General features: G+C 40.0%; 1 protein-coding gene across 1 annotated transcript in view; it reads left to right on the top strand.

The window, feature by feature from the left end:
- The first annotated feature begins 4,236 nt into the window (after positions 1-4,236).
- The window catches only part of LOC118210820 (peroxisome proliferator-activated receptor delta-like), a 31,220-nt gene continuing 16,612 nt past the window's right edge, over positions 4,237-18,844 (top strand). Inside the window, exon 1 of the mRNA XM_035387269.1 lies at positions 4,237-4,689. The gene's annotated coding sequence lies outside the window, so the exon portion shown is untranslated. The remainder of the gene's footprint in view (positions 4,690-18,844) is intronic.

Genomic DNA, 18,844 nt, shown 5'->3' with positions numbered 1-18,844 from the left:
CCGTGCTTAGCCGTTGAATTGTGCTTTGCATGTTGAATTTTGCTGTTACATAAACAGCATGAACGGTGTGTAAACCAAAATAGTTACACGTTGCTCAAAAGGCAGAGCTGCACAATTTTTCCAGTGGTTATCCATATTTAATTCACTTAAGCATTTTATAATGTTGCTTCTTTTTCACAATAATGTGAATTGTGTGTTTTAGGTGTTAGATTGCTGATATTTCACTTTCAGCTTGTTGTAGTGTAATTGTTTTTAACATTGCGATCTGTGTGTTTTCGGTGTTTGGTATAAGCTGTCAGTTCAATAGTAACAGGTAGGTAGGATTTTAGATGTAATTATGTGCTGGGCATGGGCATTATGTGTGTGTGTTAAGGATGTACATGGGTATAGTGTGCATTGAGACGTGTGTGTGTAATGGGATGGTGTGGGTATCTGGTTTTGTTTAGTTTATGTAAATGAATTAACTTGATGTGTGTAACTATGGTGCATGTGTGTCTTTTTAACGAGCTGCGCTAAAGCAAATGCCTCTGATTTATGTAGATATGGCAATTAATTATTGAATCTTCAATGTTGAAGCTTGCATTGGCAAGAACGGCGCAAGTGAAAATGGTGAAAAATACTGAAACGATTTAGTCCGCAAAGCACATTCAGACCGCAGCCGAGAGAAACTTGGTGAACAGACGCCCCCTGCTGGAAACATTATTTCATGGAAACCAACCAACGGCGGAGACACCTGGCAGAAGCTTACAGCAGGCAGGCAGTATTGAATAGATTGCTATAAGATGAGCGTTAATAATTAAGTATCAGGAAAGGTTTTGTAGTCATTGCTGATAATCTTGCTGACATGTTGATACTGGTTGGATGAAAGTCAATTTCAAAAGAAGGTTAATGAGCATGAATATCCAATTGTCACCAATCAATTTCATGTTTGAGAAATTCCAAGTCTTAGCAGCCTATCAAGTCAAGAAACAATGATGAAACAAGAAGTGATTGAGATCATGATTGAAAAAAATGGAAAAGAACGCTCTACAAGTGTTGTTGGTAGGCTGACCATAGCATAGCAATTAATGACAAATAAAACTGAAGCACTTACTAGTGCTGAATTTTCTATGTGGAAATATGTGAATTCAGTTTATGAATGTTATAACAAACCTTAAAGACAAATAATTCACTTGGGCATGCAGATTACAAAAAGTGGACATTTTAATTAACACTGGATCAAATGTCATTGGAAAAATGCTAAGATCAATTCCCAACATTTATTATGATTATAAGTCAGAGACATACTTGTCATGTCCAAAGTCTATATCAAAGCTTGTAAATGGAATCAAGGTCTAAATCTACATTGTTAGTTTGGTTTGATACAGAACTGTGGTATAAACATGCCAGTGCCAAAGGAATTCACCATTTATCCACTGCTGTATGCTGTATTAACCTGAAAACAACTTCAGATACCCAGCATGACAGAATCATCTGCATAGCGAGGTTTGGCTGAACATTCAAAATGACCAGATCAGTATCTTTCAAATGAGTACAGCACAACTGAAATAATGCGGACAAAATACATTAATATAATTCATAAAACAATTTATTGAAATATGTACAAACTGCAGAAAATAACATTTAAAACATTAATGATTGGTTACAGTAAGTGTTGACTCAGAAATCAGCCTTTACGTAAAACTTTTTTTTTTTTTAAAGTACCATTACCATTAATGTTAAAGTTATTTTGTTTTAAGGGTGAGCTAGAACTAGCACTATACTTTGGAGTTAGTAGCTTTCCAGCTAAATAACTCTCATGGTCATATATAGATTCTAAATCCCAGCCAATTAATCATTTAACATACATGATAAAGGTTGGCACTCACAGTCTCATAAAATAAAGGCAAAGAAATTATCCTTGAACAACATAACAACAGCAAAAAATTTAATTAGGCAAAATAATGTGTAGGCTAGGAATCATGTTTTGACAAGCACACCTGAGAGGGAGAAAAGGCCTTCACAGATCTCACAAGTTTCATGTCTATACTTTAGCAGAGCTCAGTCAGAATAGACTCAACTCTTCCATGTAGAGGAGTCACAAAACACAACAAAAACCACAAAACAGTTTCCACAGAACAGTTTCATTTCACTCGCAAGCTACATTTGATGAACTTTAGCCCCACGTTGGCTGGTCAGGTTAACGTTAAAATAAATTATAGCTGTAGCCCTGGCTAATTCAGCTTGCCGTGGCATTTGGTTAACTTATGCAAGAGACGACCAGGAGACGTTCGCTAGAATAACGGGCATTGCATTTTCTTAATGCAATTTCAATTCAGTTCTACGTTTACAGTATCAGATGGAGTTAAACTGAATTGGAAGTCCTAAATTTGGTTCCGCTTCAGAGTGTTTCCTAGTTACGGCCACATGGCAGAATGTTGCCTACAGAGGACTACAGAGCAGTACAACATCCAGGGGTGCACAGCCAGAGTCATATATTTCTCAATCTAGCTTACATACAAAACTTCTGTGATTGATCTAGTCGTTCCAATGTATCATTCAGACCAATATGCTTTATATGATTACATATTAATAAAGGTTAATACTAATAATCATTTTTTATCAAAAGCGTATACGCTTTAGCTTTCAAGCTTATTCTGTAGAAATGCACCTTTGTCTTGCGAATTTAAAGACCCCGTGCAGTCACATTTTCTAGCATTTAAGTATTCATTTAGCCACAGGATGCAGACATACACTTTTCAAACTTATAAACAAGAAAATAATACCGTTTATTTTAATGTCAAGTGTCCATTTTTTTACAAATGAAAGCTGGAGGTCTGACTGCAGGCCTGTTTTGCATGTTCACTTCAAGTTGACTTCTGATTGGCAACCCACGATGGTTAAATCGTCTCCAAACGGCCAATACCAAACCATCCTGTAGTGGGCAGTGTAACTGCAGCTTTCAGGATGAAACAACAAGACTTTTTGCAGGAAACGGGCCTACATCTGGGTTGAAAGGCCAGACGAATTGGATGTTCGCAGGTGTGACAGTTTGCTGGAGGGCAGTTCTAATGATTTCAGGAATGTCAAATATTGTAAAGCGTAACCCAGGTTTCACGGTCATCCGCTTGTCAATGGATGAATTTACTTTCAACTTAAAAGGGCCAAAGGCACTTCTGTCCAGGGGCTGCAATTTATGTTTGCGGTGTGGGACAAAGGAGAGAAAAACGAGCGGAAATCTATGATCTGTGGTGAGCTGTGTGTGTGAGATGAAAGGTGTCAATGTCCCAGCACGACAATTACGAAGTAGCCTATACTATGAGCTGTCATAATAAACAAATTCAATAACGCAATTTCGCAACTCTCTTTCAAAAACCAGCTTCTCACAATCAAAAAGCACGTCGAGCTGCAGTAACCCACACTAAGCAGAGCGCGTGAAAGCTTATTTTTTTGCGTTTTGACGGAAACAGTCCCAGTCCCAGCAAATATCCCACTTCACAGTCACAGATCATATAGCCCGCTTCTCCCTTTTTCAAATGTATTACATTTTCTCCCTTCATTAACTTCATCAGATGTCCTCACCAGAAAATCGATTGCCACACAGGCTACCTGACCTGTTACAACGTCGCAACTGCTGGAGCAACCAGCTGAAACTGTCTTTCAAAAGTGTCCAGAGACAGGGCAAGTACGCTTGTGACGCGACAAGTATCCCCTTCTGTCAGTTACGTTATAGGCTACCACCATGCAGTAACGTTATAGCTGAGTAATAAGCCAGGGAAATAGCCCTTACAAGCAAGCGAAAAGTATTTTAACTAATAAAATACAGCCAGACGAGAACGTTGATATTAAAAATGTAACTTCTCACAATAGCTAACACTTGGACGAGAAAGTACTGCTATACGTGGCATGTGTGTTTAGGTACTGTTTCCTTAAAGCCGTGGAAGAGACGGCAGCTACTTGTTGTGGATAACCAACTTCGCTGTGAGTCAGATAGCTCACCACTTTCGCTAACAAGCAAACAGTTAAAGGCACAATAGCAGCAAATGACTTTATCTTGTTAACGAAATACTATTATTAACGACCAAGACAGATGTATACAATGCAATTCTTGTTGCAAAACCAAGTTCGCATATTCTTCGTACAGTTTATGGTAGCCTATATGCAGTTCAACAACAACAAAAAAATAACGATTTGATGACGAAATACTACAGCATCAACGTAACGATGTCACGCCACGCTGTGCGTAAGCGTCGGCTCCTATGACAAACAGTGGCGGATTCCTGACAGGGCAAACCGAGAAGGATTACTTAGCTAGCTTGTAAACTGTCCAGCTGGATGTTTAGAGTACAATAAACTTAGCGATTAAGGAAATGTAATCTTCCCTTTAACGAAGTACAACATGACAGGTTAAGTTTTAATTGTAAGGCGAGTCTTGTTGACTTGAGACCTTGGACAGCAGCGTGGAAAAATCTCTGCGAAGGAGAATGTGAGAGAACGATTTGGAGGATTAGGGAGCTTGCTTGCGTGATCGCGAGCTGTTACACCAAGCTAGCTATGAAAAGTGGTAATGTTTTAAAATCTAATAGCCTTACAAATGTTTTATTCATCTGATTTATGAGGCGGAAAAGTAAGCATATGTTATTGAAAATAGCTAGCGTAGTAGCTAGCTACCAATTTGAAACTGTCTACTCTCCCGAAGCAGTTTAGAAGGTAAGAAAAATATCACTTTTGTAACTGTAACACTGCGTTTCTCTGTCAGTCAATGCAAACAAAACAGAAAAACGGGGTTGGAATTTCCTAAACTCAAACTGCGCTTATTGAGAATCATACAGTAAGTGTGATTGTCGGTATTGCTACCCGGGGCCTCTAAATACCGACACAGTTTGTGCTTATCAGTAGTTTTTAGCTAAAATTATCGTTTGCTAAAGACGTTAAGCTGTGTTATTGTGTGATGAGCTGACTATAGTATTGATAGCCGGCTGGGTCATTGCATTTTAGTTGTGCAAAAAGTAGCTAATCGGGACAAAGACATTTTGTTTTTTGTTGTGGGAAGCTTAGATCCAGCCATCTCTATCACGTGAAGGATTAACGTCAGTAACGCTAGTTACTGTCAAGCTAGTAACCTCAATGTTGTTTAAAAATAATGCTCAGCTGAATGGTTTGTGTGAAAAATTGTCAAATGGTAGCAATTGCAGTGGCTATGGCACAAATATGACTGCAGTGTGAATGAACTGGAAAATAATCTTTTTTGTTAACTTAAAACTAATCGATGTCACCACATCCTACTGTTTACTACAGGAAAACACGCAATAAGTTTTCTCAACGTAGAGCTAGCGACCCCCAAATCAATAGGTCCAGCTTTGTAACTAATATCACCCTGCCCACGACATAGGAGGAGACATTGAAGCGAACTTTGGCATGCTAACTTGTGTGGCACAGTCTGTTTGTTTAGCTCCTGCAATGATTGGAAATCATGCGGGACTTTGAATAAGCATATTGTTTTTTGACTATGAAAATCGGCTCAGATGTATTCAGAAGGAAAGGTGCCCCAGAGCAGCTTTCATAGGTGCTTGAAATGTATCTGAAATTCCACATCAAAGGCTTTGGACTTCACCTCTAATTATTCTTTCTGTCAGATGTTTTTGTGATGCCGTGCCTTTTGAATACACACCAGTAGCCTACACTTGAGTCCACTAGCTTAGGGGACACTACTGATTTGCAGTGTACAACCCAGATCGTACCACAGAGAGTATCTGTTGCTGTTGAGCCGTTAAGCATACACAGCCATTATGGTCCGCGGTATTGTTTGACCTATAGGCCGGAGATAAAACCATGTATTTAACAAGGGCTGTCGGTGGAGGCGATATGTTGTATTTGGCTTCGGTGAGACTGGGAGAGTTAACTTCCTCCTTAAACTTTAACACCGTTTTGCTGAGTCGCGGGGACCGGGACTGTTGTCGACATCGCTTTTGCTTCCCGTCAGCCTTGTGTCTTACACCTTGCACAATGACGTGCATGTCTGACCGCAAGACTGGCCCGTTTTAGAACTAGACTGACAGCCAAACCACAGCCTTCCTGGTTGTGGTGCACAGGATCTTTCTACCCGCACAGATATTGTCCAGTGGTGGCTTGTCTTCTGCAGAGACAGGGATGGGGGGTGGCTTTTTAGAGGAGTGTGTGGAGGTTGTTTACCTGACCTAAAACGTGTTTCTGTCTATAAATATATCTTTATTTTTTAAAGTAAATTGAATGAAATTATTAGAACAGAAACAGAAAATGACCAGAAAATTTGGAGTATATGGTGGAATATGAAGCTCTTGAACTGCAATCCTGTGAGGGATTTGTCATTCATGCCCAGGGGAAGAGCTGGCAAGGTGTGCATCCTGAGTACCTGCCTTAGTGGACTGCTGTGGGAAAAAGTGAGAGAATGTACACAAGTGCACTGTCGGCAATAGTGTCCATATTAGCAGTGGGTTGCACAGTTGGCAGCGATGAGGCTGCTGGGGGTGTTGTGACTTGGCTTAATGTCAGTCCTCTGAACAGTATGTTGTCATGTTGGTATGTAAGGAACATTTTCTACAGTGTTTCAGTGTATGTGACTGTGAATATGCATGCAGGATGTGCATCCCTTGGGTGTGAGTGGCATGTGCACTTTAGCTAGATATTTTAATACTGGTAAAATATCACGGACTGTGGCCAGTGCATGCAGGATCATCAGGCTCATTAAAAAAAAAAAAAGCATGTTAATGATTAAAATAGAGACCACTCTCCCTGCAAACACACACATACACATACACTAGGCCTGACCTTGAGTAACAGGGTTAGTGATGAACTGACTGGGACAAGTTAGTCCCCCCACCCCTTTTACAATTTTGGATGTATACTATGTGTCTTGTTATGTCTGCATTTTCTCAGCCGTGTTTTATAGTTAGCAATGATGCAGGTACTTATCTGAGCCTGTAGTATCAATTCAAATGTTCTGTATCGGGCGTAGTCAAAATAAATCTGATATCTCGTCTTACTGTGGTAAAGTTTTTCAAGTGTTCTGTTCTTAATGGCCTAAATGAATAAGGAAAGCAGGAAGTGCCTCAGGAAAGGGTTAGCTCCTTCTGAAATTTGGCTTTGACAAGGAAAAAACCTTCACTGGGTGAAGAGTGCGTAGACGTTTCCAGGTTGCCATGTGCCTGCTAGTAGTGTTCAAGTGGTAATTAGGGGTCCAAGCAGCGAAGCTGGTGGAACCCTATTGTATCTGTTAGGATTATTAGGGGTCCAAGCAGCGAAGCTGGTGGAACCCTATTGTATCTGTTAGGATTATTCTTATTATTTTTCTCCGCTAAAAGTGTCTGAGGCTCAGCACCCATAAGTCCTGGAGCAACCAAATTTGGCAGGTGGGTTCCTATGGCCCCCCACTACTCAGGCACTAAAAATCACGTATGTCAGCCAGATGGTGGCGCTATAACAAAGGGTAATGCGTAAAAGCCCATAACGCCCACACCATAAGTTAGATGAACACAAAACTTCATCGACCTATGCATCTGAACGTGCTCTACAACTTTGCCATTGGCCCCACCTTTGTCCGCCATATTGTTTGCCTGCCATTTAGACTTTTTAGTTGGGGCGTGGCAGTTTTCTCTGCAAAAATGTCTGAGGCTCAGCAACCATAAGTTGTAGACCAACCAAATTTGGTAGGTGGGTTCCTATGGCACCCCACTACCCAGGCACTAAAAATCACCTATGTCGGCCAGATGGTGGCGCTATAACAAAGGATCATAGTTTAAAAGGCCATAACTCCCACACCGTAAGTCAGATCAACACAAAACTTCATCGACTGATGCATCTGAATGTGCTCTACAACTTTCCTATTGGGAGCACCTATGTCCGCCATATGGTTTGCACACCATTTGGACTTTTTCATTAGGTGGGGTGCGGAAAAGCTGGAGCTCCAAATCCAAACGATTACGACATCGAGTAAACTTCTTTACGGCAAGCGACAACCATGGCGACGCTAGTTTTTATCAGTGAAAGCACGGTCTGAGACTGCCACCTAGCGTGCATGCTAAGATCGGCTACCCAAAGTTTCTTAGTAAAAGCTTTCTGAGAGGATGAATAATTACTTTTATTTGGCATGGATCCATTTGAAGACAGTATCGGGTGAGTTCGTTTAGTCTTTGAATCTGTCATTATGCTGAGAAACAGTTAAACCATTTTATTTATTGGTTGTGAGTTTCTGTGAAAACGCGCGAAAACACGCTGGTCTAATGAAACAATGACGGTAGCCTAATACATATATTGTCCGCTTCGTTCCGTTGCTATCATAACATAATGACCTACAGCTGCAGTTTCTCGCTGCATTTACTAATATTGAATATAAACAAAAGACGCAATTTATGCTGTAAATCGTATCCTCAATTTAATCTCTAAATCGACTGTACGTTTAGGGTTGTAACTAGGTAGTTGTTTCGTAGGTGACTTAACTCGTCTTAACTATTGCCGTAGGGTCTTGTTTTTATCAGTGAGGGGACCGTCTGACCGTCGGGAAGCATTGGAAGACAGTGACCGTGAGTTCGTTTAATTTTTATAATTTTTTAAAAAATAATTTTTTAGGTTCTGAGTTTCTGTGCAAACGCGCGAAAACACGCTGGTATAATGAAACAATGACGGTAGCCTAATACATATATAGTCCGCTTCGTTCCGTTGCTACCATAACATAACGACCTACAGCTGCAGTTTCTCGCTGCAATCACTAATATTGAATAAAAACAAAAGACGCAATTAATGCTGTAGTCTGCCAATGTCTAAATAAATAATACGGTCCATTTGAAGACAATATCGGGTGAGTTCCTTTAGTCTTTAAATCCGTCATTATGCTGAGAGAAATCGTATTCTCAATTTAATCTCTAAATTGACTGTAAGCTTAGGGTTGTAACTAGGTAGTTGTTTCGTAGGGGACTTAACTCGTCTTAACTATTGCATAGACTGCGTTGTTGCTGTTCTTGTTTGTGTTAGTGTTAATCAGTTTAACCTACAGGGTCCAAGTTGAACCATACGGTTGTTCCCTGCACTTAAAACGGTAGGCTGCTGCCCTCTAGGGTTTTCGATATACTTGTCCCTGGTTATGGTTATACATTTTGTTGTACGTCGCTCTGGATAAGGGCGTCTGCCAAATGCCTGTAATGTAATTTAATGTTCCGTAGCAACAAGATAAACCCCACGTTAGCCCTAAAATATGCCAATACAGCAGTGAAAACGCTGCTCACTGAATAACGACATAAACGAGACAAAGTTTTTTTTCAAAATTATGCCATGTCATTTTACATTCAATATCTGGGACTAAACATTGAATAAATATACAATCTGACCATTGGTTTTACGCGTAGAGATGTCCCTTTTGCGACTGAGTGGTCATATATTGTCTTGGACAATCCGTTTGTGATTCCTGTTGCTTACGGCGTTGTCGCCGTTTTTCGTACAATCTGGCTTGAATGGCAGTTCATTTATTCAGTAGGTGAGAGTATAAGCTTTCTAACGATGTATAACATGCATGATTTTTCATTTGGAATAGCGTTTTATAGTTCAGCGCAACGGAATATTTTCTTATCGCATTCACTGTGGCGTAGCATAAAAGACGATTCACCTAACTAAACGTTGTCAACGATTTTCATAATTTCTTGTAGAGTACTATTATTATTGAGGACTTCAGGGCTTAGCTAAGCAATTTCTTTGCTGATAGACCTATCTGAAATCGTTTTCTGACGCAAAACAGAAGCGGATAGGACTTTGTCATTGATTTTCTGTCTCTATACTAGGCTACTAAACACAGATAAAATGTCATGTTGCTATGTAAGTATTACTGCTCAAAATATTTCGGTTATATACGTTCTTTTCGTTATATACGTTCTTTTTGAAATTGGGTGTCTTTAAATAGGTTAGTGGTATTATATAATGTGGATTTTTCACACTGCAATGTAAGCGTTAGTGTAATAGTTTTTGTGACCCATGGAACAGTGATGACGAGAGTGTTGGAACGTTGCTAAAATGTGGTGGACGGTTGAAAATTATTTTCGTCCCATCTCCATCCGTCATTAGGCTATGCTGAGAAATAGCTAAACCATTTCTATTGATAGTAATTGAGTTTCTCTGCAAACGCGCGAAAACACGCTGGTATAATAAAACAATGGCGGTAAATATAGCCTATATATGTAGTCCGCCTCATTCCGTTGTTACCATAATATAACAAACTTTCTTGTGTCTACAGCTGCAGTTTCTCGCTGCAATTACTATTGAATATAAACAAAAGACGCAAATGCTGTAGTCTGTCAATGTCTAAATAAATAATAAGGGATTCTTCGCGCAGCACGCATGCTAGCAGGAATGTCCAGTTGATTTTTCGTTTCGTTTTTTTTAATGTCGTATTTATTAGGCTATATGAAATATGTATTATTATCCTATCTGTCTCTGAGGCGCTCTGAAATGTGCATTCTCTGCTAAGCTGAGCAATGGACTGGTATATGTGTCTGACATAGTGTTGCACAGTACACCGACACTTCAGCACTTTTTCGGTACTTAAAAAAAAAAGAAAAAAAAAAGAAACGGTTCGGTATTAGAATTTTCCGACGTTCGGTAGTTTTGCGTCAAATGTAAAAGCCAGGGACATGTGTCTCCCGCATTACCGATTGAGAGGATGAAAAGTTATGATTTGTCAGAATCTTCGCTAGATGGCAGTAGCAACTAAGGGTGGCAAGTTAGGTGACCTGTGCTTGTGCATTTTTCGTGGTTGATTCAGCGCAAGCTTAGACTCAGTTCACTTCAGTAGCAATACCTGTTCTTATTTGTAAATATTTTATTATAGGAAGATGCTGTATTGTTATTGAAATGTGCTGTTTTTAGATATATTTTAAAGTGAAAGACCTGTTTACAGATAATTCACTTTACAATTGTTTGATTTTTGAAATATATTTAATATAGTTTTCTATGTTTTAGTGCTGTAACACTATAGTCCCATGCTTATTGATATGTTGAACAGGCTTCAACTTAAAGGTTGTTAATAAACAGGGTTTTTAATAAACCGTGAATTCGAAAATGAGGTCATCCCTTGTGGACATTATGTTTCTGATCTATTAAGGTATTTTCAGTATCGTTAGGTACCGAGTATTGAATCAGTATCGTTTCAGTATCAATTATCGTGATACTCCACCTGGTATCGGTATCAAAGTCAAAATTTTGGTATCGTGACTACACTAGTGACGCCTTTTTTAGTTGCGGCGCAGAAACACTGCAGCTGTGCATGCACACTGGACCATCTAAGTGTTATGACATGCCATCTAAGTGTTACGACATAGTAAAGGCCTTGACGGGAAGCCGGCAGGACACATCCATGGCGACGTAACTAAGTCATCCGACAACGTCTCTTAGCACAAAATTGGCCATAAGTCATCAATATTTCATACGATCATCATGATATTCAGTAGATATGTTGGGTGAAGGCATATGATCATGAGGACAAAGCCATTTTAAAATCGTTCCATAGGGGGCGCGATGCTGCCAATGCTTGGACCCCTTCCAACGCCGCTTGCGGCTTTAATTATTCTTATTTTTCTCCGGTAAAAGTGTCTGAGGCTCAGCACCCATAAGTCCTGGAGCAACCAAATTTGGCAGGTAGGTTCCTATGGCCCCCCACTACTCAGGCACTAAAAAGCACGCAAGTCAGCCAGATGGTGGCGCTATAACAAAGGGTAACGCGTAAAAGCCCATAACGCCCACACCATAAGTTAGATTAACACAAAACTTCATCGACCTATGCATCTGAACGTGCTCTACAACTTTGCCATTGGCCCCACCTATGTCCGCCATATTGTTTGCCCGCCATTTAGACTTTTTAGTTGGGGCGTGGCAGTTTTCTCCTCAAAAATGTCTGAGGCTCAGCAACCATAAGCTGTAGACCAACCAAATTTGGTAGGTGGGTTCCTATGGCACCCCACTACCCAGGCACTAAAAATCACCTATGTCGGCCAGATGGTGGCGCTATAACAAAGGATCATAGTTTAAAAGGTCATAACTCCCACACCGTAAGTCAGATCAACACAAAACTTAATCGACTGATGCATCTGAATGTGCTCTACAACTTTCCTATTGGGAGCACCTATGTCCGCCATATGGTTTGCACACCATTTGGACTTTTTCATTAGGTGGGGTGCGGAAAAGCTGGAGCTCCAAATCCAAACGACTACGACATCGAGTAAACTTCTTTACGGCAAGCGACAACCATGGCGACGCTAGTTTTTATCAGTGAAAGCACGGTCTGACACTGCCACCTAGCGTGCATGCTAAGATCGGCTACCCAAAGTTTCTTAGTAAAAGCTTTCTGAGAGGATGAATAATTACTTTTATTTGGCATGGATCCATTTGAAGACAGTATCGGGTGAGTTCGTTTAGTCTTTGAATCTGTCATTATGCTGAGAAACAGCTAAACCATTTTATTTATTGCTTGTGAGTTTCTGTGAAAACGCGCGAAAACACGCTGGTATTATGAAACAATGACGGTAGCCTAATACATATATTGTCCGCTTCGTTCCGTTGCTATCATAACATAATGACCTACAGCTGCAGTTTCTCGCTGCATTTACTAATATTGAATATAAACAAAAGACGCAATTTATGCTGTAAATCGTATCCTCAATTTAATCTCTAAATCGACTGTAAATTTAGGGTTGTAACTAGGTAGTTGTTTCGTAGGTGATTTAACTCGTCTTAACTATTGCCATAGGGTCTAGTTTTTATCAGTGAGGGGACGGTCTGACCGTCGGGAAGCATTGGAAGACAGTACCGGGTGAGTTCGTTTAGTCTTTGAATCTGTCATTATGCTGAGAAACAGCTAAACCATTTTATTGATAGGTTCTGAGTTTCTGTGCAAACGCGCGAAAACACGCTGGTATTATGAAACAATGACGGTAGCCTAATACATATATAGTCCGCTTCGTTCCGTTGCTACCATAACATAACGACCTACAGCTGCAGTTTCTCGCTGCAATTACTAATATTGAATATAAACAAAAGACGCATTTTACGCTGTAGCCTGCCAATGTCTAAATAAATAATACGGTCCATTTGAAGACAACATCGGGTGAGTTCGTTTAGTCTTTAAATCCGTCATTGTGCTGAGAAATCGTATTCTCAATTTAATCTCTAAATTGACTGTAAGCTTAGGGTTGTAACTAGGTAGTTGTTCCGTAGGTGACTTAGTCTTAACTCGTCTTAACTATTGCTTGAATGTTCTCATAGACTGCGTTGTTGCTGTTCTTGTTTGTGTTAGCGTTAATCAGTTTAACCTACTGGGTCCAAGTTGAACTATGCGGTTGTTTCCTGCACTTGGAACGCTATTTCTCTCTAGGGTTTTCGGCACACTTATTCCTGGTTATGGTTATACATTTTGTTGTACGTCGCTCTGGATAAGAGCGTCTGCCAAATGCCTGTAATGTAATGTCATGTAATGCAATATTCCGTAGCAACAAGATAAACCCGACATTAGCCCTAAAATATGCCAATACAGCAGTAAAAACGCTGCTCACTGAATAACGAAATAAACGAGACAAAGTTTAAAAAAAAAATACCACGTCATTCTACAGTAAATATCTGGGACTAAACATTGAATATATATAGATTCTTACCATTGGTTTTACGCGTAGAGATGTCCCTTTTGCGACTGAGTGGTCATATATTGTCTTGCACAATCCGTTTGTGAAAAATATGCGCATATGTGACGACTGGGTCGACTATCTTCAAAAACAGCTGTGCGTAATACCACACCTGTTGCTTAGGGCCAGTGCGATTTGGCTATTTGACAATTCATTTATTCAGTAGGTGAGAGTATAAGCTTTCTAACGATGTATAACATGTCTGATTTTGCTTTTGGGATAGCGTTTTATAGGTCAGCATAACCGAATTTTTTCTTATCTGCCAATGTCTAAATAAATAAAACGGTGGGCTACTTTGCGCCCAATACGCAGATCGCGAGTTGATATTTGTCTTCTTTTTTTTCGTTTTTTCTCAATGTAGTATTTATTATTTGAAATGTGTATTTATGTGTTATTATTCTATCTGTCTCTGTGGCGCTCTGAAATGTCCATTCTCTGCTAAGCTGAGCAATGGATTGGAATATGTGTCTGACGTAGTGTTGCACGGTATACCAAAACTTCAGCACTTTCTCGGTACTTAAAAAAAAAAAAACAACAGTTTCGTATTTGAATTTTCCGACGTTCGGTAGTTCTGCGTCAAATGTAAAAGCCAGGGAAATGTGTCTCCCGCATTACTGATTTAGAGGATGAAAAGTGTAGTTTGTCAGAATCTTCGCTAGATGGCAGTAGCAACTAAGGTTGCCAAGTGAGGTGACCTGCGCTTGTGCATTCTCTTCCCTGATACAGCGCAAGCTTTGATTCAGTTCACTTCAGTAGCAATAGGTGTTCCAATTTGGAAATATTTCATTATCGATAGATGCTGTATTGTTATTAAAATATGCTGTTTTTAAATCTATTTAAAGGTGAAAGACCTGTTTTAAAAATTATTTACTTTACAACTGTTTAATTTTTGAAATATTTTTAACATTTTTCTATTGTTCAGTGTTGTAACACTATAGGCCTATTCATATTAATATGTTGAAGAGGCTTCAACTTAAAGGTTGTTAATGAACCAGGTTGTTCATAAACCATGAATTCGAAAATGAGGTCAACCCTTGTGGACATTATGTTTCTGATCTATTAAGGTAATTTCAGTATCGTTAGGTACCGAGTATCTAATAAGCATCGTTTAAGTTTCAAATATCATTTCAGTATTGAGTATCGTAATACTAAACCTGGTATCACTATCAAAGTCAAAATTTTGGTATCGTGACAACACTAGTGTGACACCTTTTTTAGTTGCGGCGCAGAAACGCTGCAACTGTGCATACATGCCGGACCATCAAAGTGTTACGACATGCCATCTAAGTGCTACGACATAGTAAAGGCCTTGACGGGAAGCGGCCCGGACACTTCCATGGCGACGTAACTAAGTCATCCGACAGCATCTCTTAGCACACTATTGGCCGCAAGTCATCAATATTTTATACGATCATCATGATATTCAGTAGATATGTTGGGTGAAGGCATACGATCATGAGGACAAAGCCATTTTTAAATCGCTCCATAGGGGGCGCGATGGTGCCAATGCTTGGACCCCTCCCAACGCCGCTTGCGGCTTTAATTACTTTAGTGACTGTGCAAGTGGGCTGGGAAGTCTTTGGTAGCGGATTTTGAATTAAAGGAAGAATATAGTGTCACAAGTCGTAGAATCACCTGTCCTTTCTAGATTTATGCTAGTTGTCTGTAGGGTGGAATCTGGCAGTTTTCCACACATGACAGCCAACCAGCTGTCAAACTTTGATGGCTACATTAGGCCATGGTTACATTCAGTGGCTATCCTAGACTGTTGTTCTTATTTTCCATAATCTATAAGCCAATCAAGGTCTGCCATTTTGCTTAGTTCTCATTTGTGTTCCCACTCGTGCAACCTCGAATGAGAGTTGTTTGTATTTTCCATGGTGTAAAGGAATTAATATGAAAAAATGTAGAATTGTTTATTTTAGTCTGAGGATCGCGCTCATGGTTATCCCAGTTACCCTTAACGGTCAGTTAAAGGCACGGCTGATGACATCAGCTGGGAAATCAGAATGCAGAAATAATTCAGAGAGTTGCTCAGTTTGAATTGTGGAGGAATGGAACAGACCTAGTTTTTATCATATGGAAAATCAGTGAAGTAGAAGAACTTTCCGTAATTGTTCTTGAATATTATAGATATGTACTGCTTGTGGAAATTCCTGGCCATGTGACTCGACGGGCATGTGACAGGTCTTTCAACCGTTATCCTCAAAGTGTCACTGTGGGCACTAGTCTCCAAAATTCCATATAAATAGCACAGGTGTGCAAACAATCGTACCATTAATGATTAATAAGAAAAAGCTTATCCGCAGAAGTATCTTCAAAGAGAAACATGGATGCGCCAATGTCAGTTACAAAAATTATAGAGATTATAGAGAGACAAGAGTACTGTAAGGGAGTATACTCTGTTGGAAATGACAGATTAGAGAGCTGGCAGACCTTTATTTACAATCTGACACTTCAACACTTCAGCAGTAGTATTCCCTGGGTACAAACAAATAACAAACCACATTTTAAAAAAAAATACTGGCTGTCCTTTTAATTAAATGTGAATTTTTGTTTTCTATATTTGCAACCACACAACTGGGAAATACCCAATCATTTTCTCTTGGTTATAGGTCTTGCATTTTTTTCATAACTGGAAAATGCGGGGCCAAAAAAGTCAGTTGGAAATTTTGAGGTGAATGTCTTCGGTGATTGTTGTTTACAAGTCTGTTTCCATACAGTTCAGCATCATGAATTTCCGCAACATGGAACTGAGAAAAAGCAATAACACAGTTATTTAAAATCTTCAGCTTACCTGCTTATGGTTGTTATAATTAGAATGTGAATATACTCTGAGGCAAAACTTCAGTATTACTGAATTCTTTTTTTTTTAAGTTTCACTTGATAGAGCGATAGTTCTTTTTTTTTGTTTTAAAGATTCAGTGAATACACTCGATAGAGTGATAGTCTGTCTGTGCATGAATACGCTCCGTGACGTTGCCAGTAAAGCTCGGCTCGTTCTCTAGCTCTCTCTCCGCCAGCTCCTGAATCTGCCAGAGCAGTAAGCATTGCTGGCCTCCAGTTACTACGTGATATTTTTCTCGAGTTCAATTTGGGGCGTTGCCTGTCCTTACTGTTGAGTTGAACCGTTACACTGTCAACACACATTTACTTTCAAATCAACCACACTGGTGTACTGATGTGACATTCCAAAAAAAATAAAATAATAATAATAATAATCGGTTATTAAATATTTTACAGTCTACTTCATATTGGAGTAGAAATGAAGAGGACAGACTATTGTTGAAAGTTGAGGAACTAGTGGAACGCACTTAAGCTGCAGGGATACTGCCTGATGAATAATCAGTACTGTTTTGTTGCCTAAACTTGTTGGCTTGCATGTGCATTTACAGACTGCTCGGGGTAAGAGCATCTGGTGAATGCCTTAACGTGAAATCTAAATTTCAGCGCTCCAGCAAATAAAACCTGACACGTTTGCCCCCATTGGTCATGTTCCATGGCCCAGTGCTGAAAAGGGACAGACAGAGAACATATTCACCAGTGACACTGGAGTTACACACAGCCTCATGCGGTGGTCTGGCAGTCCACTGTCGATATATACAATGGGGTAACTATGCAACCGTTTTTTTCCCCCCCGTAAGTATGCACTTTTCAGGACCGTGCTCATGCCATTCCCGCAGGGTTGTAGTTTTGTGAACGTCATGAATAAGTGTTTTTATCTTTTGGCGTACCTTTTTGTAGCATACATTCGCCTACTTCTGCGCTTGAGGTCAATGTTCAGTACTTTGAAGGTTTCGCGGAATGGAGGCCACATTCAGCCTTGTTTTAAACCCTCTTAAAATCATGTGAATGCAGAGTCTATGGCGGGAGCTGTGGTCTGTGGAGGGAGAAGAACGCATTGGGTGTGTTCAAGAGTTGATCGCTGGACGTCGTCTACACGTTAGCAACAAGCAAAGCTTTGACCTACTTACTGTCAGTGAAGGCTGGGGGGAAAAGGGCATTGAAAATTGGCAGAATATGCGCCACATAAATCTAACTCTTACCAAATAAGTGATACTACATCTGGACTAAAGCCAAGATTCCATGAACATTGGTCATAAACATTGACTGACTAATAGCCTAAATGCAAGTCTTCATTTTATCTGTTCTAACATGATTCCTGTAATTAATGTGGGTCGTTGCTGAGCTTGCCAAAATATACTTTTGAAGAAGAAGAAAATACCCTACTTGCATTTCTTTGTCCAAGAGTCTTTTAAGTTTAGGTTCAGACAGATTTTTTTTTTTAAATGACACATAATTTGTGTCACTCCTCACTTTCTAATAAATTGATTTAGTACTGAATACCTTTTGTTCCTTTTTTTGTAAAGAGCGTTTTGACAGAAGGATGTCACTGAGGGGGTGTTTCTCTTTGATGCAGTGTGTGCTCGCAGACAGAGACCTGTGGACGGTTCAGACTTGTCCTCTCGGGAACCTGTCGCACTGGTTCTCAGAATCTCATTAAGTCCCGGGGTTTCTGATTGGCTTTAGCCGCATGCCCATCGCTGCGTTACTGTGGCATGATCACACGGCTGATGGTGTGCTTCACCTCTGGGGAGAGCGTTGCGCAAGATGTGCAGTTAGGTGCTCAGCTGAAGGTGGTGCACTTCAAAAACACGGGAAGGTTGTGTACCTCAACTGCTCTGGTTTCACAGACATGCTTACCAATGTGCTTCATGCAACATTATTTTGTAATGTGAGAAGTTTGAAATGTACAGTATAAACACGCTTCCCCCCCCACCCCCAGGTCATTTAATGCAGCAGTTGGGTTTCAGGTATATGTATTAGTTATGCATAACGTCTATGTTAATGAACCAACAGCTCAGTGGTTTAAATGCCAAATGAGTGCACCCGTGATGTGAGTCATCACAGTAGCGTCTGCTGATAAAGATAGATATAGTCCTAATATGATGTAAAAACATCCATATAGCCTCAGGTATTGGACAATAAGAGTTAGCCTGTATAAACATAACTGTTTAAGAGCAGCAGCTTCCGGTTATTTGATACATGCCGGTGGTGTGTCCGATTGTAGCCGCGAGTGCCAGTCTAGAGATTCCCGTGTCGTTCCTGACTGAGAGCAGTGATCTGAGAGCTTCACATGCTGCGCATTAGTTGAGTCAACAAGTCCGGGGAGA

The sequence above is a fragment of the Anguilla anguilla genome, chromosome 13, assembly GCF_013347855.1.
Source record: "Anguilla anguilla isolate fAngAng1 chromosome 13, fAngAng1.pri, whole genome shotgun sequence".
NCBI classification, from domain to species: Eukaryota; Metazoa; Chordata; class Actinopteri; order Anguilliformes; family Anguillidae; genus Anguilla; species Anguilla anguilla.
This window is presented reverse-complemented; position numbering and strand designations above follow the sequence as displayed.